Source organism: Chrysochloris asiatica, unplaced genomic scaffold (assembly GCF_000296735.1).
Source record: "Chrysochloris asiatica unplaced genomic scaffold, ChrAsi1.0 scaffold00082, whole genome shotgun sequence".
Taxonomy (NCBI): domain Eukaryota; kingdom Metazoa; phylum Chordata; class Mammalia; order Afrosoricida; family Chrysochloridae; genus Chrysochloris; species Chrysochloris asiatica.
This window is the reverse complement of record NW_006408600.1, coordinates 6,754,964-6,770,529: the sequence shown is the minus strand read 5'-3', so window position 1 is coordinate 6,770,529 and position 15,566 is coordinate 6,754,964.

Genomic DNA, 15,566 nt, shown 5'->3' with positions numbered 1-15,566 from the left:
CACCAACTCAATGGCACTTAGCAACAACAAAGAGAAACTCATTGTTTCCTAAACCAAGACTTCCGCTTTCCCTCTCCCTGCTGTTCCTGGTAACTACTATTAAACATTGATTGATATTAGATACTTCATATTAGTGAGAATATATAATATTTGTTTTGTGTTTGATTTTCTTCTTTCAGCACAATATTTTCAAGATTCACCCATGTTGTAGCATATACCAGGGCTTTATTTCTCTTGATGGCTAAGTATACTGGAGTACTGGTGTGGCGCTGTGGGTTAATGTGCCAGAATGCAAAGCCGTTTGAACTGCAAGGTCAGCGGTTCAAGCTCACTAGTTGTTCCTTGGAAACACTATATAGAATCGCTATGGGTCGGAACCGACTCAATGGCACTTGACAACAACAACATTATTCCATTATATGTACAGACTATATTTTGTTCATCCATTCATCTGTTGATGGATACTCAGGCTGTTTCCGCCTTTTGGTTATTGTAAACACTAGTGTACATGTGGCTGCTGTGTCACTGCTTTCAATATTTGAATGGAATTTTTAGGTCTCATGCTAACACCAAAACTTGGTACCTGTATGCATAACTATTTGGGGAATGAACAAACTGTCTTCAAAATGACTGTACCATTTTGTATTCCCACCAGCAATGAATGTGGGCTCCTATTTCTTCACATCCTCATCAACATGTGGTTTTGTTGTTGTTGTTTTAATGACTTTTTTTAAGTTTTGAATTTTTACTTTCATTGGAGTTGTTAGTGCCATCGAGTTGGCCCTGACTCATAACAATCCTGTATAGGGTTTTCAAACAGCAGTTGATGGGATTGAACCACTGACCTTGTGGCTAGCAGTCCTGTGCTTATCCTATGGTGCCGCTCCAAGATTTTCATTTCACTTAAATAAAAATCCAACCCCAGTTGGGGAAATACAAAATGTTCTATATGCTGTAACACTTCAATTATTAAGGCATCTCCAAGAATCTATTTATAACAATGCATATAGTTGAATTAAATCTTTTGTACGGTTTATAGTAAATTTCTCAGGATGAATACTAACACTTTCAGTCACATGATAAATTAGTACGCCACTGCCTTAGTTGTCTCAGAAAACAAGTACACCACATAGCGTATAACAGTCATTCTGAGATGAGAGATTTCATGTACTATTTACAGGTAGAATATGATTCCAAGTATTAATTTTTTATATAGATTTATTAAATTTAATACTTCTCAAAATCATGTTTTCAGCGAAGTATATCTCTGAGGTGGTAAATTAATAAAATAACATTCCTATAACCTGTTTGTAACACTGAACTATGAAAATTGAAGACTTCCTCACTCAGTCTCTAGTAATGGTCTTCCTGTTGGTTCTTAAGAACTTCAGAATGATCAAACTTAAGAAATAAAACTGCTATTTTATATTTCTGGGAAATTAAAGGAGGATAAAACTATTATTTCATGGTGTGGCACTGCAGATTAATGTTCTGGACTACAGGTCAGTTCGAATTGTAAGATTGGCAGTTCAAACTCATCAGCCTCTCCTTGGAAATCCTATAAAGGATTGCTATAAACTGGAACCAACTCGACATCACTTAAGAACAACAATGTTTCTTTATTACCACTCAAAATATGTAATGTAAATGTTAATAGTTTGCGATATAAACTAAAGGAGGAAAAAGTTAGCTTTTCTATGCCAACAGAGCATAGAAAAATTGAAAATGCAGTGCAGTGAAAATTCAAAGTCTTTACGCAATTGACGAATCCACTTTAAAATCAAAAGTACATTTCATTTTCTGGATGCAGTTCACTGAAAGATGTTTATTTTGTATTTATTCTAGTGTCTATGCATGTAGACACTAACAGTGTGTACACAAACATACAGAATTCTTGATTTTTAAAAGAACTCAATTATAGAGCTCCAAATCCCCATTATCCCTCAACATATAGAACCCTCTTGTCTTGATTAAGGGAATTAATTCAGCTCTCTGCCTGTATTGTTTGTAGCCTTTTGTCCTGTCTCCTCAAAATGTAAGCAAACACTGACTATTTACTTTGTGCTAGGCTTATAATCCTTTCCATCCAAGAGTAAGATCACTTACACAGTTGCTTACAAATCTCTTTCCATGTGTGGTACTGTGTCTGAAATGACCATATATGAACTGCAGTCCAGACTATTCGAATGATTCAAATTTTCTAGCCTTTGGCTTATGGCCATATAGTCTTATCTTTCTTCTGGAAAGTTCAGGAATCAAAGTGAGACAAAATTGAGTTGAACAATCAAATATTTGAAATAAAAAAAAAAACAAAAACTTTAAAGCCAATTGTATTATTTTAAATTCAGTATTTAAAAAAAAAAAATTGATTTAACTCCCACTCAAATTGACTCTTAGATGTACTCATAAACTCCGAATATTCTAACATGTGCAGATTTCCTGCCCTGGGTTCACCATCCTGTTTGATTTTTGTTGTTTTGCAGTCTTGTGATGTGATTAAATCTGCTGAGCTCAAATGAACAAAACATAATTTGATGTCCATGCTTAAACACTTGCTCTCCAACCTTCGTTATGTGAATCCTTTCTCCAGTTTTTGTTATTAATGAAACAATTATGAACAATACTCATAACAGCATATATAAGTCTCAGGTAAACTTTCTATTTCACCCCACATTTGATTATCAGAGCTACTCCTTTTTGATGTTAGGTGCCATCAATTTGGCTCCAACCCATAGCAGACCTATGTACAACAGAATTAGCACATAGCCTGATACTGCACCATCCTCACAATTGCTGCTATGGCCGAGCCCATTGTTGCTGCCACAGTACCAGTACATCTTATTGTGGCTCCCTCTTTTTCACTGATCTTCTACTTTTCCAAGCATGGTGTTCTCCTCCAGGAACTGGTCCCTTCTGATAATATGTCCAAAGTATGAGAGGTGAAGTCTAGCCATCTTGGCTTCTAAAGGGCTAATCATAGTTTTCACAAACTTAGATTTTCTTCTGATATCTTGTACTCACTAACTATAATAAGGGGTAATAGTGAGCTTCCAGAAACTGTAGCCCATCATCCTTCCTGCTGATCTAGAAGTACAGACATCTATCAATAAGGATCATGGAAAAGAAAGCACATCAGAGAAATTTGAGTGCTTTATAGTACTTGCTTTATTCAGGAACTGGGAGAAAATGTGCAAATTTACAATCACTTCATTGCTGTTGTTTTTGTGTGCCGTCGAGTCGGTTCTGACCCATAGAGACCCTGTATAGGGCTTCCAAGGAGTGGCTGGTGAGCTTGAACCACTGACGTTGTGGTTCAAATGACTTTGAAGTCCACCTATTAGCCCATAGCACCACACGAGGACTCTCTTATGCATTGTCCCTACATGTGATAATCTTTTTCCTTGCCCACTAGTTTTCTACGTCTTCATATAGAATTGTGGCTATCCAAAGTCTCCAATTTTTGCTTGGCATCAACAAAGGTAATTGGTATTGAAATGTAAACTGATAGATTCAGTCCTTTAAGAAGCGAATTCTAACTCTTAGAGGAACTGTCATTTCTAGGTCTCAAATAAACATACAGAGATAAACATTACCTTAGCTATCTAACTAGCTAAGTAGGTGGGTAGATAAAATGGATGCCTACATAGGTAAAATATTCTTAATATTCCTGTGTACTCACGTTATTTTCCCAAACTAGATAGATCACAGGAATTAGAAATGGACATTCCATTTCTAAAAGCTTGTTCATATCTACTCTGAAGTATTTATTATCATATAAATAAAAGCTGTAGAACTAATGTGTCTAGTGATGCACAACACAAGCATCACATTGTTTAAGTTAAGTATTTAAAAATGTGTTTTGTGATATATTTTAAATAAAAATATGCTTATCTTATTTTCTCAATGCCAGTATATCTGATCACAGCTAATAGGGTTAGACTACTGATTCAACAAGATTCCATCTTTAGGTATACACTGAATCAAGATTAGAACTAGATCGATAAAGAAGAGCATTCTCAAATGTCTCAACATTTTCCATGAGACTATTAACATATCTTTTGTTAGAATACTGATGAATTTCTTAAGGGGCTGGTCCCAATGAATGCTGTGATGAATGAAATGAAAACAGTGCTGGCTTCTTTAATTTTTCTAACAAGCTAAGACTTTCCAATTGTTTATTTCTATCATCATATAAGAATCTCTCCTTTATGTTAATAGAAGTGTTATTGTCGATAAGCTACTTGTAGTAAATGAGTCCAACAAAAAAGTCTGAATTCTGCACATGGTAGAATAATTCAGTGGGATAATCTGCATAAGTAGATTCATATTTTCAGTGAAAACATTTTAATTTAATGTTTGGCTTTGAATACTAGCTTGCTGAACATCCCTAATTTTTTCATCTAGTTCCCACTTTATTTTTAATTAAAAATCGTACTGTGATTAGTGCTTAGTCTTTCTCCTCCAACTACCAGCCTGATTATATTATACTGTGTTATACAGTACAGCCTTTCTATTGTTAGACTTTCAGGCAGATATATAGCTCTATGTCACTAACTTCCTGAGTAAAATACTGCTCAGTGTGAAGGAAAAGTAAAATCCAATATTAGCTTGTATTTTTCTTACCTGGGAAAAAAGCACTTCAAAGCATTGTAGACTACACATATTTGGCTGGTTGATTTTCACAGAAGAATAATGCTTTGTCCTGAAAATCTGGCTTCTTGTAGATTTATTTATTCATTCACTCAACATTTAATATTTTCTTTGGATATCAACTCTTACCAGTGAAATTTCTTTAAACTTAATAGAAACAGCTATCAATAGAACCTTCCCCTAATATTATTTTACACATTGGGACAATGATAGCAGCCTCCTCCTCCCCCCTCACCCCACACACAAAATCCTTAATCCTCCAAGATCACTGGAATCCATGCTGAGCCAAATAATGATAATATGAGTAAAATCTCAGATTGCTGCTGCATTTATAACCAAATTCAATGCTAGTTCAAACCATAAAATATGGTGAGACAAGTTTTTGAACAGTAGTTTCTTGTTTTTCATGTTCCTCTTGCATTCACTAAGTACTAAGAGTTTATCAGTCAGCACCATAGAAAACTAACCAAATTGCTTGACCATGTTATTGTCCAATTTTGAGGACTGTGGAAAATCTACATTTATTTTTTCTTTCTTTGTTGTTGTTGTTGCTTTTCCTTAGCTTTAAAAGTTGACTTAATCGGTTAAAAACATAAAACTTTTTTTTTTAAATGTCCCTATTAATTTCCATATGGTGCTGTGGGTTAATGTGCCAGACTGCAAAGCCATTTGAACTGCAAGATCAGTGGTTCAAGCTCACCCGCCACTTCTTGGAAATCCTATACAGGGTCGCTATGGGTCAGGATTAACTTGACAGCACTTAAAAACAACAATGTGGAAAATGGAAGTTTATAGAGGAATACATAAGGAGCCTGCTAGCATAATGGACTATGAACTGGGCTGCTAATTGCGAAGTCAACAGTTCAAATTTACCAATTATTCTGTAGGAGAAAGATTAGACTTTCTGCTGCCATAAAGATCTACCACCTCAGAAATTCTATCCAGGCTTGCTGTCAGTCGAAATCAACTCAGTGACACAAAACCACCACCATTGCCACCACCAGGGGAATAAATCAAAAAAATAGTTTTTTTGTGTTTGTTTTGTTTTGTTTTTGTTTTTGTTTTTTAGGGTAGTTTTCATAATAACAAAATATACAGAGAATATATCAAAGGGAATTAAATCCTACTGCTATTACTGGAAGTAGTACGAATTGAACAAACCCAGATGAAAACGGCTAGTAGGAGTCCTGGTGTGGCACTGTAGGATAAGTGCTTGAAGTCAAGATTGATTTGAAACAGTGTCAGCAATCCAGTGGCTCTTGGGAAACCCTATACTGGGCCACAGTGGTTTGGAACTGACTCAGCAGCACTTAATAGCAACAATTCTAAGTGCAAAGGTTGTCTTTAAACTTTGTCTGAGGTACATCTTTTGATCACAATAAGAAAATGTTCCAATTCAAAAGTTCAAACAGGTAGTGGTTTAAGTTTGAACAGTGAGTTACCTATTCTCTGCCAGTTTACTGGCTAGAACTGTAGTTCTCAAGTGTTTATGTGCATCAGAATTAACTAGAGAGTTTATGAAAAACAGATGGTTGGGTCCCACCCCAAGAAATTCTGATATAGTTGGTCTACAGTGGAACCCAAGAATTTGCTTTTCTAACATGTTTCCAAGGAATGCTGATAAGGATGGTCAAGGGACCACATATTGATACTCAGTATTTTGATTTAATATACACAAAATCCTCATAATTTAGTAAATTGTTTTGCTTTTTTTCCTATGCCAACACTCTATAAAATAGTGCTCCTATATGGTATAAATTATTATTATTGTTCTTATTTTAATGAGCCTACCTACCCCTGGACCTCAGGTCAAATTGAACCTCAAGGTCTGAGATTTAAACCCACCAGCCATTTCGCAGAAATTCAATACGGGGCCACTATGAGTTGGAACTGACTCAATGGCACTTACCAACAACAACAAAAATCCCATAGAGTAAGCAGTCTTGGTGGCACTGTAGGTTAAGCATTGGACTCCTAACTACAAGGTTGGTAGTACAAATCCATCAGCTGTTCCACTAGAGAAACATGAGGTTATCCACTCCTGAAAGAATATGCTTGAGGAACTCTGGATTTGAAGCAAGAAAGCTAGACAATTAAGTCTCAGCTTTTTCATTTTTAAATTTTCAATAGGTTTAAAAAATTAAAAAAAAAAAAAACCAACCTGACCCGTTGTTACCAAATCAATTCCAACTTACAGCATATCTAAACGATGACAGAGTATATCTTTGTCATAGGGCTTCCAAGGCTATAAATCTTTACACTGAGTGGCTGATGGGTTTCAACCACCAATCTTTCCCTCAGGAGATGAGGGCTAATACTGTGCTATGAGTCTGAAACTGATTTAACATGAAATCCAGTTGCATTGACAGTTACTGGTAATTGGAATGCTAAGGTTGGAAACAAAGAGGAAGGCTCAATCATTGGAAAATATTGCCTTGGTGATAGAAACAATGCTGGAGATCGCAAAATATATTTTTGCAAGACTAATGACTTATTCATTGCAAATATGTGGGGGTTTTTTTGTTTGTTTGTTTTTAATAACAGAAGAGGAGACAATACACCTGGACATCAGCATAGGGAATGCACAGGGATCAACTTGATAACATCTGTGAGAAAATATGGTGGAACATTTCAATATCATCAGCCAAAACAAGATCAGGGATCGATTGTGGAATAGACCGTCAATTGTTCTTATGCAAGTTGAAGCTGAAATTGAAGAAAATTAAAACAAGTAAATGAGAGCCTTAATATGATCTTGAGTATATCCCATCTGAATTTAGATAGCATTTCAAGAACTAACTACATGTATTAGATACTAATGACTGAAGACCAAAGAGTTGTGGGATGACATCAAGAACATCATGCAGTGGCGAGACCTGGGGATTCCTGGGCCCAGAGTCAGTGACATAGCCACAGAGGTCTAGAGCAGAGAGTGAAGCATCCAACTGACTACTTGTAAATACTACCCACTTGATCTGGCTTCAATGGCTGGATGATCAGAACTCAACAAGAGAAGAAAGAAGAGGGAAAAAAAGAGAGATCTGATACAATCTGATGAACTTGACCTACAACTATGGATGCAGTAGCTCAAAAAAGGGAACAAATCTGAACAGCGAGGATCATTCTCACCCCTTCAATACACAAGGTAGACAGCAATGGGCAACTTGGGCACTGCCTACACAAAATGGGGGGACTACAAAGACAAGAAGTGACTGGTTTACAAGCTTTCAAGAGGGAGCATAGATCCAGAAGGCGTGGATGAGGGTAGAATCTCCACTGAGTAGTATCCAATCTGTCTGGGCGGAGCTGATGAAAGTCGATGAGGATAGCACTCATGTGACACTGTGAGGGTTGGAAATGTAAAGCTGGACATTTTGTAGCAAAAGGAGGGGAATGATTGATTTTGCAGTCCAGGAATGGAGGGCCCTGGGACCATCAAGGAAGAAGAGCAGTAACACCAGAGATGGAGGCAGAGATGATGACGTGGAGAGATGGAGTGGATGGGAACTCTAGATCCAGAGAGGGAAAGGGGCCGTGTACTGAGTGAGGACTGAGGGGCAGGCTTGCAGGGAATGCCATTTTGTTGATGATGCATGGAGGGGATTGTAACCATGCAATGAAATGATATACGATAGGATGAATGTAAAGCTACTGTTCTCCCATGAAAAGATCACACAATTCACAATAAAACATTTAAAAATCAATCAATAAATAAATACAAACAAAAAAGAACATCATATAGGAAGAAAGCAAAAGGGCATTAAAAATGCCGGAAGAAAAGAAAAGATCAAAGTGGATGACAGAAGAGAGTCTGAACCTTGCTCTTGAGTGTAGAGAAGCAAAAATATCTGGAAGAAATGCTGAAGTATAGAGCTGAACAGAAAATTTCAAAGAGCAGCTTGAAAATACAAAATCAAATATTATAATGAAATGTGTAAAGACCTGGAATTAGAAAACCAAAAGGGAAGTGCACACTCAGCATTTCTCAAGTTGAAAGAACTGAAAAACAAAAAACAAAAATTCAAGCCTGGAGTGGAAATACTGAAGGATTCTATAGGCAAAATATTGAATGATGTTGAAACCATCTAAAGCAGATGGAAGAAATATACAGAGTCATTCTAATTGTTCAATATTCAATCATTTCAACAGGTAATTAATGATCAAGAACCGATGATATTGAAGGAAGAAGTCCTAACTGCTCTGAAGGCACTGGCGAAAGCATGGTTCCAGGAATGACTGTAATATAAATAGAAATATTTCAACAGAATTAGAGATGCTCACTTGTCTATGTCAAGACATTTGAAAGACAAATGGCCAACCCATTAGAAGAGATCCAAATTTGTGGACATTCCAAAGAAAGGTTACCCAATGGAATGAGGAAATCATTACTATAACATACAAGTAAAATTTTGATGAACATTATTCAAAAACCATTGCAACAATACATCAACAGAGAGCTGCCAGAAATTCAAGCCAGATTCAGAAGAGGACATGAAACTAGAGATATCGCTGAAGTCAGATGGATCTTGGCTAAAAGCAGAGAATACAAGAACGATGTTTACTTGTACTTTATTGACTATGCAAAGGCATCCAACTGTGTGGATCATAACAAATTATGGATAACATTGAAAAGAATTGGTATTCCAGAACAATTAATTGTGCTCACAAGGAACCTGTTCATAGACCAAGAAGCAGTTGTTCGAACAGAACAAAGGGATACTGAATGTTTTCAAATCAGGAAAGGTGTGTATCAGTGTTGTATTATTTCACCATACTTGTTCAATCTCTATGTTTAGCAAATAATCTGAGAAACTGTATTATATGAAGAAGAACGTGGCATCAGGATTTGAGGAAGACTTATTAGCAACCTGTGATATGCAGATGATACGAGCTTACTTGCTGAAGGCAAAGAGGAATACAGCCTTCAGTATGGATTGCACTTCAATGTAAAAACAATAAAAAATCCTACCACTAGACCAATAAACAACATCATAATAAATGGAGAAAAGATTGAAGTTGTTAAAGACTTCAATTTGCTTGAGTCCACAATCAATGTTCACACAAGCAGCATTCAAGAAATCAAACACTGTTTTGCATTCAGCAAATGTGCTGCAAAATACATCTTTAAACTGCTCAAGAGCAAATAAATCAGTTTGAGTATTAAGGTGCTCCTGATCTAAAACATAGTATATTTCATTCATCTCATATATGCATGAAAATTGAACAATGATTCAAGAAGACCACCGAAGAATTTATTAATTTGAATAAATGTGCTCACAAGGAACCTGTTCATAGACCAGGAGAAGAATATTGAAATTTCAATGAACTATTTGAAAAACAAACAAATCTGTGCTGGAAGAAACACAGCCAGGAAAAGGGGATCATGCTTGGAAAAGTGGAGGCATCAGCACAAAAGAAGACTCCCGACAAGATGGAATGATACAGTGGCAGCAACAATGGGCTTAAGCATAGCTGCAGTTGTGAGGATTGCACAAAAATTGTGAGGATGGCACAAAACCAGACAGTTTTTCCTTCTGTTGTCCATAGGGTCCCTTTGCGTTAGAACTGACTTGTGCACCTAACAATACCAACCCACTTTTAAAGATATTTGAGATGCCAATTGAATTTCCCATTTGAGACTCTGTTGCTTCTTTAGAATAGGCTGAACAGAGCAGAGAATATAGCTGAAGTAACTACACTTAAAACTTGAATTTAAACAGTATACATTTTCATACACTGAACTAATGTAGTTAAACTTCTAGTTTTCATTTGAGTGGTAGAAACAATTTTAAATAAAAATTATCAAATCACAATGCAATACAAGTTTTGTATGATCTAATCAACTTTTGTATGATCTAATCTTTAGAAAGTTTTCAGATTTATTCTCTATGTCTTATCTGGAGAAATGGAGAACAGAAATAAAACACATGGATGGAGATTGCCTTTGACGAGAACATTTACAACAATAATCTTATAGAACAATCTTTTATAGAGAGGCTTCTGTTCTTGTTTTTTGTTTTGTTTTGTTTTTACTTAATGCAAATCTCAATCACTGTAGTATCAGGGCTTCTTAAACGCAAATAGAAAATAATAATTTAAAAATATATAGCATCAGTACTCTGGTAGGGTGTTCCGTTTTGAAAAGCAATATTCTCCTCCATTTGTATTTCCCTTCCAACATACCTGTAAATGAATCTTTAAATCACCCTGCCCATGCTAAAATAGGAGTAAAATCCCAATCCAGTTCCTGTTACTGGTTATTTTCCCCTCAGCACTAGCTCACTCAGGGTTCCTATTCTCTGTGTCAAAACCCACCACTGCTGAGCACTGGGCTCCCTTTGAGTGGTCAGTGAAAGTGATGTCTAATCAAGAATAACTTTCCCTGCAGGTAGTCTTCCTGTAATTGACTTCCCACTGATTCTCAGGGCAGTGATTCAGCAATGAAAATGCAGTCACTTTTTAATCAGTTCCCTTGATTTCTCTCTGAAACCCATAAGATGATAGCATTTCAATAACACCCTGTCTCTAGGGAGGCTTTTGAAACTTTTGGCATTTTGTCAGCAAGCAGCCTCTGAGCAGATCCTGCATTAGACACCATAGTTGGGTAGCTACTCTGTCTCCAAGTCTAGAACATAAAGCCAGACAAAAGTAATCAGATTTGAGTATAAATGAGAAGATGAATCAGAACTGAGTGGAAGGAAACTAGGAACATGAGCATAGGAAGCAAGGAAATGACTGGATACAATTTCTTAGAAAAGAAAAAAGGATTTTAAGCATTGTCCTAGTTCCTAGTGCTACTCTAACAGAAATACGACATGTAGGTGATTTTAAAGAACAGAAATTATTTTTTCACACTTCAGGAGACTAGAAGTCTGAATTCAGATCACAGAATTAGAGGAAGGCTCTCTCTGTCTCTCTGTGTTGACTAGTGTCTCAGCTTCGGTAGTCCTTTTATGTCTTGGTTTCTTTATCTTTGGATAACCATGTGGCATCTATCCCCATTTGTGCTTTCTCTAATCTGCTCTTTTTGTATCTCAGAAATCATAAGATTTAGGGCACATGCTACACTAACATGCCCTTATTAATATAGCAAAGAAAACCCGCTTCCCCACTACAATAGGGACTTAAATGCCAACACATATTTCAGGAGAGCACACTGTAATACATAATTGATGAACAACCTAATTTTGGAATTTAAATTGTAATGTAAAATTGACAAGATACCAAGTTTCTAAAGGTAGGGCATTCTCCCCTAAAGAAAACTTAAGTAGATCCTCTTCCTTCTATAAACTTGGCCAATCACCTCAAGTGCATTTGAAAGCTAGACAGTGAAAAAGGAAGACAGAAGAATGTGTTTAAACTAAGGTGTTGGCAAATAATATTAGATATATCAGGGCTACAGAAGATTGAGCAAACCTGTCTTGGAGGAAGTACCATGAGAGTACTCTCTAGAAGCTAGGAGGGTGAGATTTCATCGCACATTCTTTGGATATATTATCAGAAGGGACCAATCCCTGGAAAAGAATATCATGCTTAACAAAGCAGAGGGCCAGTAAAAAAGAGGAAGCCCCTCAAGGAGATAGGTATAGATGGACACAATTGCTGCAGTAATGTATTCAAATGCAACAAGAATCGTGAGGATGGCGTAGGACCAGGCAGTGTTTGACTCTTGTCTACAGGATCACTGTGAGTCTGAACTGCTTTAATAGCACCTAACAAAACAACATATTTGGTTGTTTGTATGTTGTTGTTGTCAGGTGCCATCGAGTCTGAACCGACTCATAGCGACCCCATGCACAGCAGAACGAAACAATGTCCGATCCTGGGCCAACCTCACTACTGCTGCCACACTTGAGTCCATCAATGATGCCACCTGGCTGATCCATCTCGTTGGGGGTCTTCCTCTTTTTCTCTGACCCTCCACCTTACCCAGCATGACATCCTTCTCCAACGATTGTTTCCTCCGGACAATATGTCCAAAGTAGGAGAGACGAAGCTCAGCCATCCTGGCTTCCAAGGAGCACGCTGGCTGCACTTCTTCCAAAACAGATCTATTGGTTCTTTTGGCAGTCCATGGCACTTTCAGTATTCTCCTCCAACACCACAACTCAAAGGCATCAATTCTTCTACTGTCCTCCTTATTCACTGTCCAGCTTTCGCATCCATATGAGGCTATTGAAAACACAATGGCCTGGGTCAGGCGCACCTTAGTCCTCAAGCTGACATCTCTGTTCTTCAATACTTTAAAAAGTTCCTGTGCAGCAGATGTGCCCAGTGCAATACGTCGTCTGATCTCTTGACTGCTACTTCCATGAGTGTTGATAGTTGATCCAAGAAGAATGAAGTCCTTGACAACTTCAATCTTTTCTCCATTGATAAGAATGTTGTTTATTGGTCCAGTGGTGAGGATTTTTGTTTTCATATTTCATAATAAAATGATTACTTAAAAAATTTTATAAGCCCAAAAGAAAAAGAGCATTCTCATAGTGTGAGTTAAAAATTGTTGAATTTGGCCTAATTAATTGGATCACTTCGACCAGAGGACCTCCTGAGTAGATCTCAACTTCTTTAGAAGTTGAATCTAAACTATCTCCTGACATCCTTTTAGTGAAACAATAGAATGGGACACAAAATATAAAATATGCTATAAATGAAAAAAAAATCTATATGAGACCAAAAGGTGAACGAACAATTACTCTAAAGCAGAGATGGAAAGATGAAAGAACATGTAAAGTAGTGTACTGGAAATAGAACAACCAGAACACAAAGAAAGAGAATTTTGACACATTATGGAAAATGTAACTAATGCCACAGAGCAATTTTGTGTGTTTCTGTTGTTGTGTTAAGTGCTGTTGAGTTGGTTCAGACATACAGTGATCCCGTATAGTGTTTCTGAGGCTTTAAATCTGCTCCCATGAAGATTTAAGGCCTTAGAAACCTTGAACGACAGACCTTGTGATTCACAGTCCAGTGCTTATTGTATGGAGCCACCTCGTTCCCAATTTGTATAGAAATTACCAAATAGGAACCAAATTTACTGTGTAAATATTCAATAAAAGCAGAATGGACTATCAATTAAATATATATATATATTGAGATTAATATTAAACTGGCTGAAGAGAAGGAAATGAGAAGTGGGACTGAACAAGTTGGGTAAAATTGACAAGATGAGAGTGAGAAACCACCAGTCCAGAGAAGTAGGCAAGACGGAAAGAAATGATAGATCTTTTCTGTGATGTGTCCACAGTAAGTAAGGCAAAGTCTCACCTGCCTTACTCCTAAGGAACATCCTGGCTGTAGTTCTTCTAAGGCAGATAAGTTCATTCTCAGGCAGTCCATCACGCGTATATTCAATATTCTTCACCAACACCACAGTTCAAATGCATCAATTCTCCTTACATCTTCCTTTTTCATTGTTCAGCCTTCACATGCATATGAGGCAACTATGGTTTGGGTTAGAATTACCTTAGTCCTCAAAGTGACATATTTGCTTTTTAACATTTTAAAGTATTAAAAAACAGCATATCTGAGTATAATATGTTTGGTTATTTAACTGCTGCTTCAATGGAAATTCATTGTTGACTATGTGGAATTAAATCTTTGATAACTTCAATTTATTTGCCATTCATCATGATGCTGCTTAATGCTTCATTTAGATTTTTGTTTTCTTCATGTTCAGGTGGAATTCATGCTTAAGGATGCAATCTTTGAACTTCATCAGTAACTGCTTCACGTGGTCTTTATTTTTAGCAAGCAAGATTGTGTCATTTGTGTATTGCAGGACATTAATGAGTCTTCCTCCAATTCTGACTCAATTAGCTTCCTTCTTAAAAGCTGCTGTGGTGCCCTAGAATAAGCACTCAACCCCAAAATAGGTCTAAATCACAAGGTCAGACCCAACTCGACAGCATTTAACAACAACAATAAACTCAAGAATTGCTAGCTAGTGTGGCGCTGTGGATTAATGTGTTGGACTGCAAAGTCGGTTTGAACCACAAGGTTGGTGGTTCAAGCTCATCAACCACTCCTCAGAAACCCAATAAAGCATGGCTATGGGTCAGAACCAACTCAACAGCACTGAACAACAAACAACAACATTGTTGTTTATGTTATGGTTGTTTCTCAAGTCGAGTTGAACTATCGCTGCTGTTGTTAAGTGCCGACGAATTGATTCCATCACTTAATGACCCTATATTTGGTTTCTGAGTAGCAGCTGGTGGGTTTGAACTGCTGACCTTGCAATTCAAAATGATTTTGCAGTGCAGTGCTTATCCTACAATGCCTTACCAGGACTCCAAACTATGGCTAGTAGAATTGTATGGTTGAAAGAGAATTTCAGGAATAGCTCAATTTCTGCTACCCTTCAAGCATAAGGTAAGGTAGAAAATGAAATGGCTACCTTCTCATCAGAGCTTGAGAGAAGGAAATAAAGAAAGAAAATTTGACAAGGTAATGTAACAACAAGAAACTCTCTTGTAGCACCAAACAGCAATAGGTCCTCTGGACAGAGAAATAGGTCTGCACTGGCTATTTAAGCTGAGATAATGGATTTTAAATTTGTGATTCATCCAAATCTGGGAAATATTTACTATCAAATTATTGGAAGAGAATAATACTGCATTTACCATATATATAGGCCCTCCTGGGAATCTTTACTCACACTAACTGCCTCATATGACTTTTGCACACTTGATTTGGGATACGGAATAGAAAACTAGGCAGCCTGTAAAGCAGGATAAGAACTGAGAGGGGCAGAAAAACAAAGATTCAGATACAGAGACTAAGAAAATAAATGAGCTTCCAACCCAAATCAAGTCCATCACTAAGACAATTTCTTTCTTTCTTTCTTTCTTTCTTTCTTTCTTTCTTTCTTTCTTTCTTTCTTTCTTTCTTTCTTTCTTTCTTTCTTTCTCTCT